The sequence below is a fragment of the Arvicanthis niloticus genome, chromosome 2 (assembly GCF_011762505.2).
Source record: "Arvicanthis niloticus isolate mArvNil1 chromosome 2, mArvNil1.pat.X, whole genome shotgun sequence".
In the NCBI taxonomy this organism is placed as follows: domain Eukaryota; kingdom Metazoa; phylum Chordata; class Mammalia; order Rodentia; family Muridae; genus Arvicanthis; species Arvicanthis niloticus.
In genome coordinates, this window is record NC_047659.1 from 135,415,914 (window position 1) to 135,434,295 (window position 18,382).

At 47.2% G+C, this 18,382-nt stretch overlaps 1 long non-coding RNA gene across 1 annotated transcript; it reads right to left on the minus strand.

Moving 5' to 3' along the window:
• Positions 1-1,708: 1,708 nt before the first annotated feature.
• Positions 1,709-5,495, minus strand: LOC117704602 (uncharacterized). The gene is made up of 4 exons (XR_004606242.2): positions 5,411-5,495; positions 5,154-5,226; positions 2,269-2,470; positions 1,709-2,167 (listed from the first exon to the last, which is right to left on the minus strand). It is a non-coding gene; the product is annotated as an uncharacterized LOC117704602 (long non-coding RNA).
• Positions 5,496-18,382: the final 12,887 nt, after the last annotated feature.

An 18,382-nucleotide genomic window follows, 5' to 3' on the forward strand; every position in this document is an offset into this window, starting at 1 on the left:
TGGAGGTCGCGAACCCCAGACCGTGTTGAACAACACTTTTGCAGGGGTCACATATCAGAGATCCTGCATATCAGACATTTCATTACCATTCACAACAGTGGCAAAATTACAGTTATGAAGTAGCAACAAAATAGTGTTATGGTTGGAGGTCATCACAACATGTTTTAAAGTCACAGTATCAGGAAGGTTGAGAACCACTGCTCTAGAGAGAGATATGATTGGATTAGCTACTCACCTTATTGCTGGTGCAAATGGCAAAAGCAAGTTTAAGAAAGAAGGGATTTTTCTGGAGTTTATAGGCTGAGGGGACAGCCCACCACAGTGGGGAAGGCGCAGAGGCAGGTGCTTGAGGAGGCTAGTCATATTGCATACACAGTCAGGAAGTAGAAGGGCTGAGGACTGGTACTCAGCTTGTTTCTTTTGGTTCAGTTGAGGACCCCAGCCTCAACAGGGTTGGTGCTGCTCACATCCAGGATGGGTCTTTCCACTGCTATTGGCTCAGTTTAGAATCTCACTTAAAGATAAGCTCAAAGGCTTGTCTCCTAGGTTCTTCTAGATCCTTCCAAGTTGACAGTTGATGTTGACCACCACACAGGCCTTCACTGTGTGTATCTGTTAGATTTTGCAGAGGAGAATGTTGGAATGTTGGTGTGATAGTAAGGATGGGCAAGATTGTGCTGCAGTAACAAACAGGACCCAAGTCTCCATAGTTTAATGAAGTCAAGAGAAAAACAAAAAACTAAAACATACCCTTTAGTGGTGTATGTGTGTATAGTGTGTGTGTGTGTGTGTGTGTGTGTGTGTGTGTGTGTTATTGAGAATCAGTGGTCTATGCTGGGTATTGCAGGACATTTGATCACACTGTGTTATTTACTGTGTTATTTACTGAGATTGTGTTATTTACTGAAAAATAAAATCTAGTTTCTAGTTGTGGTGTGGCTCAGTCCTTAGCACACACCTTTAATCCTTCTGGATGGAAAGCAGACACGCCCTTAGTACATGCCTTTAATCCATTTCTTTGGCTGGAATACAGACATACCCTTAGCATATACCTTTAATACCAAACAATGAAGGTAAAGTTTATTTGTAGAAGGACGCACCCATGTTTGAGAGTGACTTCTAAGTGAGTGGCAGACAAAGTGATGAATCAGAGAAAGATTTGACAGAATAGGATATGCCCAACTCTCATGAGAAGAGAGAGGAAAGGGAAGCTACTTGAGGGGCAGTGCAGAGAGAGGAGACAGTTTTATGGGGAGAGCTTTACAGAGACAGGTTGAAGAGAGAACAAGCTAGAGACAGGTGAAAACAGAACGAACCAGAGAATGGAAAGGAGCCAAAAAAATTAGAGAAGATTGCCAAAGTTGGTATGAGGCCAAGCAGAGCAATTTAGTCAGAGACCAGGAGAGAAGCCAGAATCAGTCAGCTTAGAGGTGAGTTTGAGCCTGAACAGCTGAGTTGAGTCAGTCAGCCAGAGTTCAGAAAGAGCTAGAAAGAGTGAGCTTATTTAGCAGTAAGTCTCAGAGGCTGAAATATTCCAGATAGGCCTAGATTGGATTGCACAGAGGCTAGAGGCTTCTAGGCCTGGGCCTAGGTTAGCAGACAGAGTCAGTAAGCCTACGAGATGAAAATCACATCAGGTGAATAAAAATTACTTTTACAGCTGGGTGCCTTTTTTCATTCTCTACTTTATTTTTGAGGCGGGGTCTCTCACCAGACCTGGGGCTCATCTAATTTTCCAAGACTATCTGACTAGTGAACTCTAGGAATCCTCCTGTCTCTGTCTCACCAGCACTAGGATTACAGTCAGGGGTTGCCACATCCTGACGTTCACATGGTATGTAGGATCTGAGCTCAGGTCCTCATGTTTTTGATGACTGTGAGTGATCCCCCACCTCCACCCCTACTCCTTACATTCTATATATTCAGTGTGGGTTTCTGGGAGGCTCTTGTACACCAACAGATCGATGATATAGTCTGATGGAGGTGGCACAGTGGATCAATGATCTAGTCTGTTAGAGGTGGCACTGTCTTGACATATGTTCCAAAGACCAGCATGACAGAGTAGAGAGAATCCCACTGAGTCTTCTTGGAAGTAATATCTGCCACTTTCTTTTGATTTGTTTCTGAGAGTGGTCGTCTGTCTGCAGGACTCTAAGGTCAGGAACATCTGTGAACGGAACACATGGTCAGGAGACAGTGATCAGTACCCCCCGGCAGGGAAATGAATGTGGATATGAATAAATAGAATTAATAAGTAATTTGACTCACATGGTCATTCTTTCTTGGACTATTTGGATTTTAGCAAATTATCATCCCTCTGTGTTGACAGGTTGGTGAACATTAGGCTGGGGACATTCTGCTCTGCCTCTCAATAATTTTATTTTGTCTTCAGGAAGGCACGGCATGCATCTTCTGGGCTTGCAGCCAGCTGGGTCATCTCACCCGTTTCTCTGTCTCTGTGGCCCGAGGTCTGTGACACAGAGAAAGTCTATGTCAGAACCCAACAATCATCTCAGCTACAAACTGGGCCAAGGATTCAGACTCCACCAAGCTAGGCTACCCTGATGCTCTTGATGGAGCCGCCCTCAGGCATCCATCAGGAAGACCAGAACAAGGGACTGTGTCCCTGGAGCCTTGTGAGTCACATTTGGTCCTGACCCCAGATCAATTTGTCATCACTCTGGAAAAGGGGTGGGGTAAGCACACAACTCTCCAGAATGCCCTTAGGGGATCCTTTGTTATGGCAGTGGGATTATAACCCTCTGCTGAAGGTGATCATTGCCTCAGGCTACTTGGAGATCAGAGAGGGTGAAAGAGCAGAGAGAGAGAGAGAGAGAGAGAGAGAGAGAGAGAGAGTTAGTTAGTTCCTGGGGGACGGGAACAGCAAGCATCTTAGGCCAAGTTTAATTATCCCATCATAAAAGAAGAAATAAAAATTGCAACCGAAACTCTTCCTCTGTCCCCAACATAACATCAAAGTGGCAATTTGTCAGGAAGGAAGGTGTGAGAAAAAAATGTAAAGGAAGGAAGGGAGGAAAGAAGGGAGGAAGGGAAGGAGGAAGGGAGGGAGGGAGGGAGAAAGGAAGGAAGGAAGAAAGAGGAAAGAATGAAGTAAGGGAGGAAGGAAGGAAGAAAGGAAGGGGAGAGGAAGAGAGGGAGGAAGGGAGGGAGACAGAGAGAGAACTCAGCCATTAGCTAGGATGGTTTTGTCTGACATTGGCTGAGGGCAGTGTCGGGAGAATGCCTGAGTCCTATCTCTGGTGTGCACAGGGCTGAACTCTAGGAACAGATGTAACAGAAGATAGTGGTCTGTCCACTGGCTGCAGCTATTTTCTCAGTGTTCAGAAACACCCATCCTGGGCTGGAGAGGGCTCAGCAGCTGTGAGAACGTGCTGCTTTTATAGAGGACCCAGGTTCAGTTCCCAGCCCTCACATCAGATGGCTTACAACCTGGAACTCCAATTGCAAGGGGTCTGATGCCCTCTTCTGGCTTCTGTGTGTACCTGCATGCACACAATATACATATAAACTCATGCAAGTGTGCATGTGAACAGAGAGAGAGAGAGAGAGAGAGAGAGAGAGAGAGAGAGAGAGAGAGAGAGAACCTGCCATATAAACTCCATTCATGAGGCAGACTAGTGACATAGCTTCTCTGGCTGGCTGTGGGGTGCTCCCTCTGCACCCTGCCTCCACCCTCCTCATCCAGGAGCTATGTTGACAAGTACATTTGTAAATTTTGTCCAAGGTCAGTTCAAATCACTTGAAGACATCTAAGAGGGGACTGTCACAGTAACTGACTCTAATTTCTAGAATTTTCACATGAGACACCAAGGATGATACTATGTGCCCTGGCATGATGAGCCAGTTATCAGGGACAGGAGGTTCAGGTCACCCTGTCCTCAGCTCCAGTTTGGTCTTTCTGTCTTACAAAGGGGCCTCCACTGGCCCCAGTTTCTTATCAGGCCTCTTTTTCAGCCAGGAGTAGTTACAAGGTACAGCAGGTTAACATTCTGGCGTGGGAATGTTGCCTAGGGAAGATCTTTCAGATAGTAGGTCCAGGAGAAGAAATTCTTCCTGGCTCTGAGGTTGAGGACAGAAACCAGCCATACAAACTCCACCAAAGCAACCATTATGTTAGCGTGAGTAGACACGCTTGAAGACGGAGCCAAGAAACCGAGGAAGGCAGAGTGGAGGGAGGCCGAGGCAGTAGTTAAGCTGGGTTATTTACCCCTCCATTACTGAGGATAATAGGTGTGAGCTTCAAGTCGGTGAGTCGGGTGCTTGGTTTCTGGCACGAACACGCTTTCACATAAACTCTACCCACAACGGATTCACTTAGAAGCTTGGAGCAGCGCTCCAGGGAGCCAGTATCCCACACACATGCCGAGCATTCCACTTCTCGGAGGCTTTTCTGTTGGTTTGGGTGATGTAACTCTTTCCATCTTTCCTCACGCTAGGTCTGCTGTGTCTGCTCGAGGTTCCTTACCTGCAGTAAAGAATGCAGGAGCCCCTGCTACTAAGGACAGCAGGGTACTGTCCTTACTGGTGTTTGGTAGTTCAACTCTTTATAATCATCTGTCTGACAGGTCCAGCCCAACCTAACCTAGCATCCATCCACCTTCCGTGGGAGGTGACATTTCTCCTGATTGTACGACACTGTTCCCTGAGCCCCAGGCAGAGCAGAGAGAGTCAGCCCTGGCCTCAGGCCTCAACTCTCCTGATTTCTTCCTGCTCTGAGCTCGGGTCTGTTCTTCCCCAAGGACAGACTTCACTATCCAGAAGGTCCACGCAGAAGGTAGATAGGCTGAGTTCAACAGGAACACGGCAGTTATAAAAGGAAGATCTGATGAGTGCAGGGCCTAGTCCTGAGGTGGCTAGTGAGGGCCTAAGTCTTAGCCCTTGTCAGGGAAGATGAAGGTTCTGTGGGGGACAGACACAGGACCTGAGTCTCTTTGTGTGTCTATGTATCTGTCTCTCTCTGTCTCTCTGTATCTTTGTCTCTGTGTCTCTGTCTGTTTCTCTCTCTCTCTCTCTCTCTCTCTCTCTCTCTCTCTCTCTCTCTCTCTCTCTCTCTGTTCCATGTCTTTCTCGTCCAGCCCAGGCTGTACTTCTGCTTGGATCCCAGCTCTGACTTGTACCTGACAGTTACTGACCTGGCTTAGGATGTCTGGAGGAAGTCCAGGTCCCTGCAGGCAGACAGCTGTCCTGGCAGCTCCTTCTTGAGTCCTGACAATAGACAAACCCCAGTGGGTGTGTGTTGCAGAGAGGAGAGCACGTTGCCCCAACAAAACAGAAAAGAATAATAATTCTTTTTTTTTTAAAGGCAAAGAGTAGAAAAGACAGTGCAATACCACTAATTTGAAGAGTTAAGTATACAAGCCATTCATAGAAGCAAATGTGGGAAAATTACCATGCACATGAGTGTGGACGAGAAACCAAGTTCCAGAATCTTCCTGGGGAGATTTCACAAGTAAGACAAGCACAGAGAGCTCCCAAGACTTCTTCCTTTTGAAGTCTGACTTCCTTTTGTTTTTCTTGTTGAGACAGAATCTAATGCAGCCCAGGCTGACCTCAGATTCCCTATTTTGTTCTTCTATCTTACTCACTAAGGCAAAATTCAATCAAACCAAGAGCTTGCCAATATTTCTATTCTTGCTAGTCAGCTTGCCCTGGGCACCCGCTGTCTCTGGTTTGTTTTTGTTTTGTTTTTTGGTTTTTTATTTTTATGGATAGAGTTACAGGCAGGCAGCCACACCCTCCTGGCATTTACGTAGATTTGAAGGGATCTGAACTCATGTCCTCAAACTTGGAGCTCAAGCACTCCCAGTCACTGAACCTTTGTTCTGCAGGGTCAGCCTAACAGTTGATTCATGAATTGAAACAAGGCCACTCTGCCTCACACCAATGCATGACGTCGACCAAGGCGACTGACTCCTGAGCTACACATTGTCCTGTTTCTATACTTTCGGCTTTATAGTTTTTCTTGTTTTCCTCACTAACTAAAGCCACTCAAAATGTGCATACCTGCATATACACATACACGTATACATCACCCATACATTATACTATACACACACACACACACACACACACACACACACACACACACACACACTTATTAAGCCTCAGAACTAAGTTTTGTTGCAATAGGGGGTGATCCTGACGTCCTAATTAAGGAGACTGCTACTCTAAGCTCTTCCCTGACTGAATTGTGAGAGGTTCTCATATTCAGAAGCAAAGCTCCATGGGAAGGCTCCACACAGGGGAAAGTGCCCTTCTACTGTTCAAAAATGAACACAGTGTGTTTGAGAACGGAGAACCAGCAAGCGCTGGCTCAGGAGACAGAATACACTGTGCTTACGTGTCCTTACCTGTGTGCACATGATGAGTGTCCGTGTCCCCAGGGGAGAGGCAGCTTCAGTTTGAAAACACTTCTTCTGCTTTCCAACCTCCAGGCCTGGCACCCCAGGCCCAGGGAAGCTTGAGTCACCGACACCGGCCCCTCTTAGTGCTGCTTCTTGGACTGCACAGTGCAGCCAGCTGCTGTTCATCTGAACTCTACTCATCCTTGAAGGGAAGTGACATTTCTGTGAGTGTGAGGCCTTCTTGTCCGAACACCCCACCTCTTAGATACCCCCTTTATCCTCTCCTTCCTTCCCCTCCTTTCCTTCTCTGCCTTGCTGTCTTTTCTCTCCTTGAATCCATCATCACAGAACTAAGCCATGTATGATTCTTGCAAAAACACATCACCAAGTGGCTGAGAGTGACATTTCTCTATGGGCCCGAGTCCAAGCCTCTGACAAATGCAGCTGCTATCAGGGAAACGAATTGTTAATATTACATCGCAGCTTCATGACAGGCGAGCAGAGCCCCTCGATATTTGTGTCGAGCAACCAAATATAGTAGGGTCGCAGCAGACGAATTCCTTTCTAAAACCACTAACGTGAGCAAGTAGCTGCAAATTAGGTTTGAAATGGACATCCCTGTCCTCGGAGATTTTGCAGTGACTAATGGATTAGTCCCCGAGTGGAGCGCAAGCCTACTTTGCTTTCATGAAAGCGAGCGGGCCTAATGAAGGCTGCAGCGCTCTGCAGCCCTGAATCACGGACTTGACACCCTCTGTTTGATTGCCCCGTGCTTCTCCACGGGTTTCTTAATTAAGTTGCAATAAGAGCTGGCCCTCAAGAAACCCTTAAACACCTGACTCCTTGAGTTTATTTATTAATTAATATTTGATTTTTCTGTAAAGCAAAGTGTCTTTAATTCTTATATTAGTTATTGTCTTCTAATTAATAGAGACAGGGTTCAGAAGGGAAGTCATAGCCCCCCTGCAACCTCTGTCCTGTTCCCTTGAGGACATCATGGAATGAGGAGGACACAATTGTAATGCTTAGAGAAAGGAAAGAAGAAACAGGAGAAGAGGGAAGAAGGGAGGAGAGGAGAGGTAGAGGGGGGGAGGGAGAGATGGTGGATGGAAGGAATCTCTTCTCCGCTGGGGCTAGACTCCCCTGGGTCTCCTTTGCTGCATGCTTGTGCACAGAGCAGACACCAGCTCTGCCCAGGGAACACTGAGAAAGCTGTGTGCTCCATGGGCCCTCTGGTGTAAGAGGGTCTCACCCTCACAGAGCATCATTCTCAGCAGCCCCACCCCGAGGGTGTCCTAAGAGGAGAATCCCTTTTCTGCCGTAGGCAGGGCCCCGGGACAGACTGTTCAAGACCTTCCCTAGGCCTTATTGTGTGTGTGAGTCAAGACAATCCTGGGACATGTTGAAAAGCTGTCACCTTGAGCAAAGGAAGCAAAGACCCTCTCCTTTGCAGGGGACGGGGCAGCCTTTTTCTTTGTCTTCACTTGCTCTGGGGGTGAAATGCCAGGACCCTCTCATAGTCTCTGAGCTGCAGATTGATGACAGCTTGGATACCAAAAACATCGATACTCATGAGCTACCCGGCCACTCCTGGTGCTGTTACGCATGCCCATACGCCCTAACTCGAAGGTGAGTGTCTGGTTCAAGTGGCTGTGTTTGTGAAGCCTGCATTTGTGAACACTGCGCATCGTGCAGTGGATGCTAGAGAAAGCCTCTAGGAACACGAGCTAAAAACAAACAAGCTAAGTTACATTAATCACCCCTACCTAAGGGAGCGTGTTTTCATACATTACCTCAATGAGACCATAAATGTTAGTGTAACAGACACTAATATAATCTTTTAAAAAAATTTTAACCAAAGCCAGGTATGGTGGTAACATACCTGAACTTGGGAGGGAGAGGCAGGAGGATTGCCATAATTTTGAGGAGGCCAGTCTAGGCCACATGGTGAGACCTGTCTCAAGATGAATACTTTTAAAGATTTTCTTTAAATATTTTTTATTTACTTTTTGTGTATTTTTATGTGTATGTGTGAGTGCCCACGCGTGCACACGTGTGTGTGTGTGTGTGTGTGTGTGTGTGTGTGTGTGTGTATGCACCTTGTAGAGGTCTGATGGCTACAGGGGCCAGAGGAAGGTACCAGACTTCTGGGAGCTGGGGTTACAGATGGTAGTGAGCTGCCGTGTGGGTAAGTCACTTTGTATCACTGTGCCTCAGTTCCCTTGTTTGCTACATGAAAATCAAATCATGACTTTGCTCAGACCACTAAGAATGCAATGGGATCAATGCCAGGTAGCGTATTTATAACACCTACCATGCCTAAAAGCATAAGAGATTAGTTCTGCATGTGTTATTTAACATAAGCAGTCAAAGGCTGCCATTCCAGTGCTCGCCAAGTGGAGCACAGAAACAGCGACCTAGGGGTCTGTACCACGATCACAGACGAACGCACGCTTCATGCACACACAGCTCATCAACGCAGGCAAGCCACCGTGAAAAGTTTGTCACATTGTTTTTGCCTTTGGCCCAAGGCCATTTCATGGTTAAATAAAAAGCAGGGGGCTGGGAGTTTTCCACAGCTCTGTGAGGACAGGAGAGGAGAGCCACACTCTGGGTAGCTCTCATCCTTAGCAAAAGAAGTTTGCTCTAGCCCCAGGCCTCGGTGGCCATGATGTCATGAGAGACACACATGTGGGGGTGTGGCAGAGGGCTCAGAGGTTGAACAGCAAAGTCACTGGAACACCAGCGTCTGTATGCTGAGGGGGAAGTGGAGTAAAATGGGCCAGGAAAGCACTGGAGGGTCTGGGGCGGGGGTGGGGGGTGGGGTGGGGGAGGGATGCTGAAGGGCAGGGGGATATAGCAGAACATTCTGGAAGCATGGGCTGAAGAGGGCTTTGGTCATAAGGGGAAGCAGGGCCTTTTCAGCATCCAATAACTTTGGGTAGTTGGTCTCTAATCCCTTAATGTCACCTCTCACATACCACTTGGACAGCCCACACTGCAATCCCTTAGGCCAATGGTCCCCAGACAGATGTGATGACCGAAATAACTAATCGTAACACTTAAATTTGTTTGCTACCAGCTGGAGCTCTAGTGCTTCTTAAATTACCCTGGAAACAAAATCAATAGTTTATTTACTACAGATGAGAATGGGAAAGAAAGGGAAAGTGCCCTGTGGAATGTCAGCACTTGCCCTTGGAAAACCGGGTGTGGCGGGTACAAGCCTGGGACCCCAGCACTCCACAAGGTGGAGGTAGGAGGACCAGGGCCAGCCTCAGTTACGTAACACACTCAAGGCCAGCCTGCGCTATGTGATGCTGTGGCACACACAAAAAAGTAGTTTTCCCTTGGGAAGCTACAATGGTGACAAACTGAGGGGATTCACACAGCCGGCTAGACCTAGAGGCAAAACTCTTGCTTGCTCGTTTCTCGGCTCCTTCTTGTAAATAACTGGCTCATCATCATCATAAAGTAGTTGCAATAGTGGGACACAGCATGGGTGTTCTCCTCTGATCCCCCACAATGTCCTGTAGCCTGACACTCCCTCCCCCAGTGTCATATAGTCGAGTCTCCCTATACTGGCTGGTTCTGCTGGGATTATCACAGAGAAAGGAGCCTCCCTTGAGGAAATGCCTCCATGAGATCCAGCTGTAAGGCATTTTCTCAATTAGTGATCAAGGGTGGGAGGGCCCCTTGTGGGTGGTGCAATCCCTAGGCTGGTAGTCCTAGGTTCTATAAAAAAGCAAGGTGAACAAGCCAGGGGAAGCAAGCCAGTAACATCCCTTCATGGTGCATCAGCTCCTGCCTCCAGGTTCCTGCCCTGTGTGAGTTCCAGTCCTGACTTCCTTTGGTGATGAACAGTGATGTGGAAGTGTAAGCTGAATAAACCCTTTCCTCCCCAACTTGCTTCTTGCTCATGATGTTTGTGCAGGAATAGAAACCCTGACTAAGACACTGTCCACGGTGTCATGTAGCCCGACCCTACTCCACACACACAAAGTGTCATAACTCGGGTTGACATGACTTTGAACTCCTTATGTTCTTGTCCCCCCTACCCCGGGGCTGGATGCTTTGCCACAGCTGGCTTCTTGTATATTCTGTTTTGAACGAGATACCTGAACTTATAAGAACATTGGATTCCCCAATTCAGGTTCGAAAAGCTAAGTTCAAAGCAATTCAAATACTCCCTCCCTTCTAATGCTTACTTATTTTTAGAGATTTTCTTAAAAAAAAAAAAAAAAAAAAAGGCCTGGTTGTGTGCATGTGTGTGCATGTGTGTGTATGTGTGTGCATGTGTACATCTGTGTATGTGTACATCTGTGCATGTGTGCATGTGCCCACATCTGTGCATGTGTATGTGTGTGCACATGCACATGTGTGCATGCATGTGCACGTGTACACTATGCATGTGTGCATGTATACATATGTGCATGTGTGCATGTGTGTGCACATGAACATGTGTGCATGTGTTCATGTGTATGTGTTATTGCCTTTGGATGTCATTCCAACTGTTGGAGTTACCAACAGCTGTGGGCTGCTTGACTTGAGTGCTGAGAATTGAACCTGCATCCTTTGCAAAACCAGCAAACATTCTTAAATGCAGAGCCATTTCTCCAGCTCCAGTTTGTGTGTGTGTGTGTGTGTGTGTGTGTGTGTGTGTGTGTGTGATTTTAAAAAAGCAAAGTGAAGTTTCTTGTGTTTTCCGGCTCATGACTCTATGTATACCACATTTTTCTGGCTGCATAGAGTCTGACCACTCTGCGTTGCTGTTCCCACCGGTGAATTTCTAACACCATTTGTTGGGTGCACTCCCTGCAGGCACCTAGTAGATGTGGGCTCAGCCCTTACATGTGTGGACACTCCTGACCAGGCATGAACAGATGGTAGGTGCTTCACAATCAACACCCTCGTGTCTGGCAGGCATGGCCTCTGGCAGGCGTGGCCTCTCCTGTTCATCTCCTGATGACAGCTGACAGACCAACTGGGTGGAAATTTTTTTATTATTTTATTTGTTTATTTATTTTGCCTCAGAAGAAGAGCATGGCGTTGTAAATCAATGAAAGGGCTCATCTGGGACACGTGCTCTGTAAATTAAAACATGGCATATCAGAGATGCTCAGGTCCCTGGAGCTGTTCAGTACTGGATCTAGTGGCCATGGAGATGAACACTTCCTGGTAATGGAAAGCGTTCATCATAGATGGGGAGCGTGAGCCTTAGGTGTCAAGTCCCTTGAGAAATGGGACCAAAGGAAGGAAAGGTGCCACAAGCCAGGGTGGGAAGGTTGTGTGGAGACCCTGCAACACACTGGTATGACCCCATTCCTGGTATCTGCATTAGCCTTCTATGTGTGTGTGGGGGGGTGTTCTTTAGCATAGTGTGCAGAGTGAGTGTTATATTTCCTGCCCAGGTTTGCTGGGAGATGTGGCCACTGTGTTCCAGTTCATAGATAAGCCTCAGTTATAGAAATACATTTGGAGGATTTTCTACACATTCTAGTTCCCAAGTAATGACCCAGAGACCTTATACTTATTAAAAGCTTCATCACTATAGCTGAGCAGAGATTCATCTATTCTAACTTTCAATGCCTGCCTACTACCCAGCCATGTGGCATGGCTGCCATCTTAGGTTTGCCCTGGCTGCTCCTGCTCTGTCAGTGTCCTCACACGACTCCCCTGGTGACCCACTCATGTGCATCCTCATGACACATCCTCATGGCCGCTCCTGAGATCTGGTGGCCATCCCCACCAAACATCCCTCTCACTGGAACCAGAAGTCCCGCCTCCTCTCTTCTCTGTCCAGCTATTGGCCGATCAGCTCTTTGTTAGCCAATTAGAAGGGATGGGAAACAATTTTTGCACAACATTGAGACAGGAGATGCTTGACAGTGCCAACGTCCAGACTGCAACCAGATCTCTGGGCACAGAAATCAATGCACAAGACCATCCCCAACACCCAGTGTTGTATTTGAGTTCTGAGAGAGCTCATGGAGGAAACATTACCATGGAAGTACCTCTGTTCCTTGCTGCTGACTTGACACAGGCTTAGGGGTCCTATCCACAAGATGTCTGCAGCCATCATGAGAAGACTATTTCTGAGCAGCTGAGAGCCACAAGGTGGAAGGGGCCTGGGCCCTCCATGTCTGCAGAGAAGCTATTCAAGGTACAGACCACCGGCCACATTTATTACAACACATATGTGCTTTTATCCAGTGTGGAAGAAACTGTAGCCAAAGGAAATCTCAAGCTTCACCACAGTGATTACCTCTGAGCTAGACATCTTCCCAAGTGTGTGGGTGGTTTTGTGGAACCATTCTGACTAGAACCCTGTGTACTGTGAGCTAGGAGGCAACACAGACTGGGAGAGAGGCTGTGTTTGGGAAAGGAGGTGCAGTGTGACAACTGTGGTTAAGGAAGATTCTTTGGCTTTTTAAAGGTTTATTTTGGTTGTGTGTGTGTGTGTGTGTGTGTGTGTGTGTGTGCTCGCACACGCGGGCACTGGAACCCAGAAGAAGATGTTTGATCCCCTGGAGCTGAAGTTAAAAATGGTTTGAGATACCCTGTTAATACTGGAAACTGAATCAAGTTTTGCAAGAGCAGCAGGTGACTTTAACCACTGAGCCATCTTTCCAGCCTCCAAGTACATTTACAAACCCGTGATACAGTCATTTGTCACCCTCAGCAAGATTGTGCAGCTCGTAATCCACACACCCTTTTGTGAGCAGCTGGCGAAGTGACAGGGCTGTTCACACCCATGTCATTCAAATATGTGAGCAACAGACTGCATTGTGACATCATGACAGCCGCAGTGTCACTGGGTGGGTAATCGGGACCTTCTAGCTCCATGGTTGTCCTATAGGACAGGACCACATTCGATCCGTCATTAGCCAAACTGTCACTATGTGTCACTCGACATGACAACACACAACAGTCATTTGCAGTGAAAGAAAGAAGAAATGACTGCATGGATGTCACCCAGAGACAGGGGTGCAGCAAGGGGCATTGAGTCAGAAGGAGTGCAGGATGCTACACACCGTGATCGCTGACCTTGATGGTACACTTGACTGGCTTTAGGGTCACCTGAGGGGGATCAGTGGTGACTTTCCCAAAGGAGGTAGAGGGCCGACCTTGAATGCAGGTGACACCCCATGAGCTGAGATATGAATAGAGAGAAGAAAGCCCGCTGAGCACAGGGGACACAATGTGAACAGCCACTTCACAGTCCTGCCACCATGTCGTTACCTTCATGACGGGCCATGACCAACAAGATAGACCCTCCCTTCCTCAAGTTGCCTTTGTTGGGCACTCAGCCACCGTGAGATGGTAATGACTACTCAATGTATATAGGAGTCTCAGACCCATGCCTGAAGCACTGCTCAGTACACAGGGGCGGACCCACTACCTTCTCTGTGTGGCTGTTGGGCACAGACTGACATGTCAGCAGGCTCAGCTGACCGCAGGTGAGAGGACCCAAGTCCCACACTGCCTCTTTCCAAGTATTTCAGGCATCTCTTCCTCCACCCTTCCCAGCTCCTTCAACTCTTCTTCAGGTCCTTGTTTATCTCTTGTGGTCACCTGAGGTCCCAGCAGTCATCATCCCGGGTGGTCTGAGGTCACCCTGTCACTTGGCACGTGGAGTAATGGCTCCTTGATAGACTCTGAGAACTTTATCTCCTTCTGTCTTCTCAGCAGGCTATGGCAGACAAGACAAGTCGCTTGCTGATGAAATTGGCTCCTGTTGAATTCTGCCAGACACACCCTGTATTATGTCCTCCAGGATTAGATGTCATATGATGGTCTTCTGAATATTTATCACAAGTTTAATGCATATTTGGATGTAACTATGTTATATATATGGGCCTTTAGAATATTTATACAAAATGAATAAGTGGATATACTTGGCGTGTTATAAATATTGATATTTAGGAGACTATTTTAAAATAACTTCTCAAGCCTGCACAGAAGAGCTCGGTACCATGGCGGCCAATGCTCTTAAGAGTCCGTTTATTGAAAACACACACGTAGGAGCCTCGCTCTGTGAGGAATTTTGCATGTTCTTTCCTTCTCGTTGAACCTGCAGAATGTGATTTACGCATCATTTTTCATTCTTGGAAAACCTTTGTTGATCACTCTATTATGTCACAGCAAACAGATGGGCACAGACTGAAATTGAGAATTTAAAAATTTAGGGGCTGGGGAGATGGTTCTGTGGGAAGACCACTTGATATGCAGTCCTGAGGAACAGACTCTGGAACCCTAGTACCCATGTGAATGTCTGGTGGGTGTGGTGAACGACCTGCTATCCCAGAGTTCAGAAGGTGGAGACAGATCACAGGAGCAAGCTAGCTGGCCAGACGAGCTGATTCAGTGAGCACATACACACATACACACATACACAATTTAAAACTTTCAGGGTTTAAATTTTAAAATAATCTATTTTAATTGAAATCATTTAAAATTAGCAGAACACAATTGGTCAGAATGTAAACAAGACCCGCCTCATGATAAAAACTAATCATAAAATAAAAAGATTTACTTGGGACATGTTTGTCCTTCATCATGATAGAGGCTGTGTTCACAAAGACTGTTAAGGGATGGTCATTGTTTGTCATCTGAAGGATACAGGTATTTTGTCAGATCCACTCAAAGTGTCCTGGCTTCTTTGGCAACACTGCCCAGAGTCTTTCCACATGAATAGTAAAAAGGACCGGCTTATGTTGAATGTCACCAGCGAATTGTATGGAGTCCTTTCAAGGTGCATAAACCATACTGTGATTGATCATAATACGTTGTGTGTGTTTGTGTAGTTGAGTGTTTGTATAGTATTTGCACACATGCATGTGTGCATATAACACACGCACGTGTGTAGGTCTTGAATGGAGGCCAAAGGAAAACACCAGGTGTTCTTCGCTGTCACTCCTCATGTTATTCCCTTGAGACAAAGTCATTGAATGTGAAGCTACTAGGCTGGCATCCCTCAAGCCCCAGAGATACTCCTGTCTCCATCCCACCCCAGTGCCAGGGATTCTGGCATGCGTGTGGCCATGCTGGACTTTTTCTGTGGTTGCTGAAGCTTTGAACTCAGAGCTTCATGCTCGTGTAGCAATCACTCTTACCTGCTGATCCATCTCCCGAGACCTCCACAAAAGATGTTTCATAATCTATGAGATGGCTTTCAAATGAGAGATGTCTTCAGTGTCAGAGGTTGCCAAAGAACTGAAAACAGACTCATCAAAGAATGCGGTTGTATCCAGGTATAGTCCTGGATTATCAGAGAGATGTTCTAGACCACAAGGCCAGTATCTTAGACTGCATCTTCCCCTGGAGACCTTTTCCCAGCAGGAATTCCCTTGTAAAATTTCAGATGAGTGACATCTTGTGTGGGAGCATCCTCCTCCAGCCTAGGATGCTGACTGTGTGACCTACATCACTGGGCTCTCCTCCCGTGTGGCTTCCAGTTAGAGGATAGAGAGTTCCTACACTGGGTGATAATGGAGGATGGGACACCTGTTCCCCGGGCTGTTAAACCTGTTTGTAACTCTGGGGTGATGCAGCCCTCATGTTCTATACAGCCTCTCTGTCTCCTTATTTGAAAGACTTTCCCTCCCCTCACCCTGCCTCAAGCCTGTTAGAATTGGAATATCAGATGTTCTCATAAGGTCAGGTGTCTGGGCCTGAGCCACAACTTGGCTGCTATCTTAGGAGATTTAGGAAACTGAGGCGAGGCTGAACTGGAGGAAGCAGGGCGGTGGGATGGTCCTCAATTGTGTCTTATTCCTAACCCCTTTCTGTTCTTCTGTTCTTCTGTTCCTGCTTCCTGTCCACCATGATGGGAAGTCCTCTACCATATGGGGTCACTACCATAATGTCCCACCCATGCCCAAGGAGTCAAGCAGTCAGGATCTGAACCCTTTGAAGCCATAAGCAAAAATAAGCCCTTCCTCCCTTAAGTTGCTCCTGTCAGAGAGTTGGCCACAGGTGATAATAAAATTAGCTGAGTTGCCCCAACCCCCATATGCTACCTTGCGCCCTTCTTCAGCCATCCATATCTTTGTCAATGGTTCCTGCCTACACCTTTTCTCATTGCCCAGTTTGAGTGACATTCTGTTTGATGCTACTGTCCTAGCAAGAAGTCCCACATTCCATAAGGTGGAAACCAGTACTTGCAGAGGAGGAAGCAAAAAACAAGATACATTTCAACGGAGGGTCTGAAATTGACTTTTCTTTTTAATTTAGATCTCTAGGTGTCTGTGATTCCTTTATAAATCATCATGTACCCCCTAGGGTCCCCACTGTTCCCACTTGATGCAGGCTGCTCTAACATCTGCCTCGCTGTGGGATGGTGAAGACTCTGTTGGGAACCGAGCAAGATTTTTAAGAAGCTGGTGGGTGATTTTCCAATGCTGACTGCTATAGGTAAACCTATGCTTCCTGGTATGTTTCCAGTCACAACCCTTTTACCACTCCGTAGGAGACTAGATATATGCCTGACTCTGGAGAAAGAGGGGATGTGGCCTTAAGAGGCTTGGAGTTAGGGTTGCCCACCTGAGTCTCCCACCTGCCTGAAGGGCATCTCGTCTGGCTTCTTGAGCCATCAGGCATTCTGTAGCACTGACTTAGACATTCCAGACAGCCCATCAGGGGTTCTTTATTGCATCAGAGGGCAAATGATCTACAATGACATGTAAAAAGATTGGGGTCCCCAGACAGCGACAGCAGATGCAGTTTGTTGAGAGAGGGATGCTCTCAGCCACATCCCTGAGTTGGAGTAGATGCCTTTGGGTCAATCTGCCGGGGGGGGGTTGGCATCAGTGAGTTTCAGGGTTCCTGACACATAGCCATGGCATGTGCTTGCACCAGCTGGCACCATGGCCTGTCACTCGGAATATCAGCTTCTGGCATTTGTGTCAGTGAACTAAGTCACATTGAAGCAATACAACAGGCAAAACTTAGCCCATGGCCGCATGAAACAGGGCTGGGCCACCGTTTAGGGCCATGTTTTGTGTGGTGGTTGGATAACCATCGACTAAAACACACCTTTCCCCCACTTCACGGGTATATTACTTACTTTCTGTTGCCATGATAACACAGTATAACTCAAAGTGACTTATGGCCAAATTTTTATTTCGGCTTATGGTTTCAGAAGGAGAGCCCATAATGGTGGGGGAGGCATAGCAGTGGTGGGGTGGGGGTGGGGGGTATGAGCAGAAAGCAGAGATCGCATCTAGAATTGAAACACAAACCTGAGAGAGAAACCAGGGATATAACAAGGTCCTCAAGTCTAAAGCCTGCCACCCCCAGAGACACTTTCTTCAAAAAGATCCTGCCTCCTAAAGGTTCCATGACCTTTCCGAACAGCATCAGCATCCAGGGACCAAGTGTTAGCACACATAAGACTAGCAGGGACAGTTCCCATTCAAACTACCACACATGGAGATAAAACATGTCTCATATAGTCTGCCTAGAGATCGCTTTGACCAATGAGCATGAGTGCTAGTTAGGCAGGGAGGGACATAAAATGTGCATCTATAGTTTGGCTGGCTCTGGGCCCTGGGCCTGGCTTTGAGAAGGATATGTGTCCCAGTAGCTGCTATTCACTTTCAGCGGGCCCAGGTTGAACATGGGAGGAGCTATTCTGAACCTTTCCACGGCTGTGGCTTAAAGTCCTGCTCTAATCAGTTGAGTGAGCCTGCAGAGGCCACCTGTGTGAGCAGAGCCAGGGCCGATGTGTGTCAGTGAGCATTCTCAATTCCTGCCAAAAACTGTGCCAAGCTGGCCACAGCTGGCGGGTTACGATGGTTCCAGGTTCTCCTCTACAGAGCCCGAGAGAGGCCATTTGGTCCTCAGTCATGCTGGACATCAGATAGCAGCGGGGACTGGAAAGTACACAAGATAACAGAAGAGGGATCCTTGTTATAATAGCATCAGAAAAGTTCACCCGGAGGAGGTAGAGAAGGAGAGGGAGGACCATGCTGAATGCACAGTGCATTTAAAAAAGAAAATGGTTGCAGCAGGAGGCC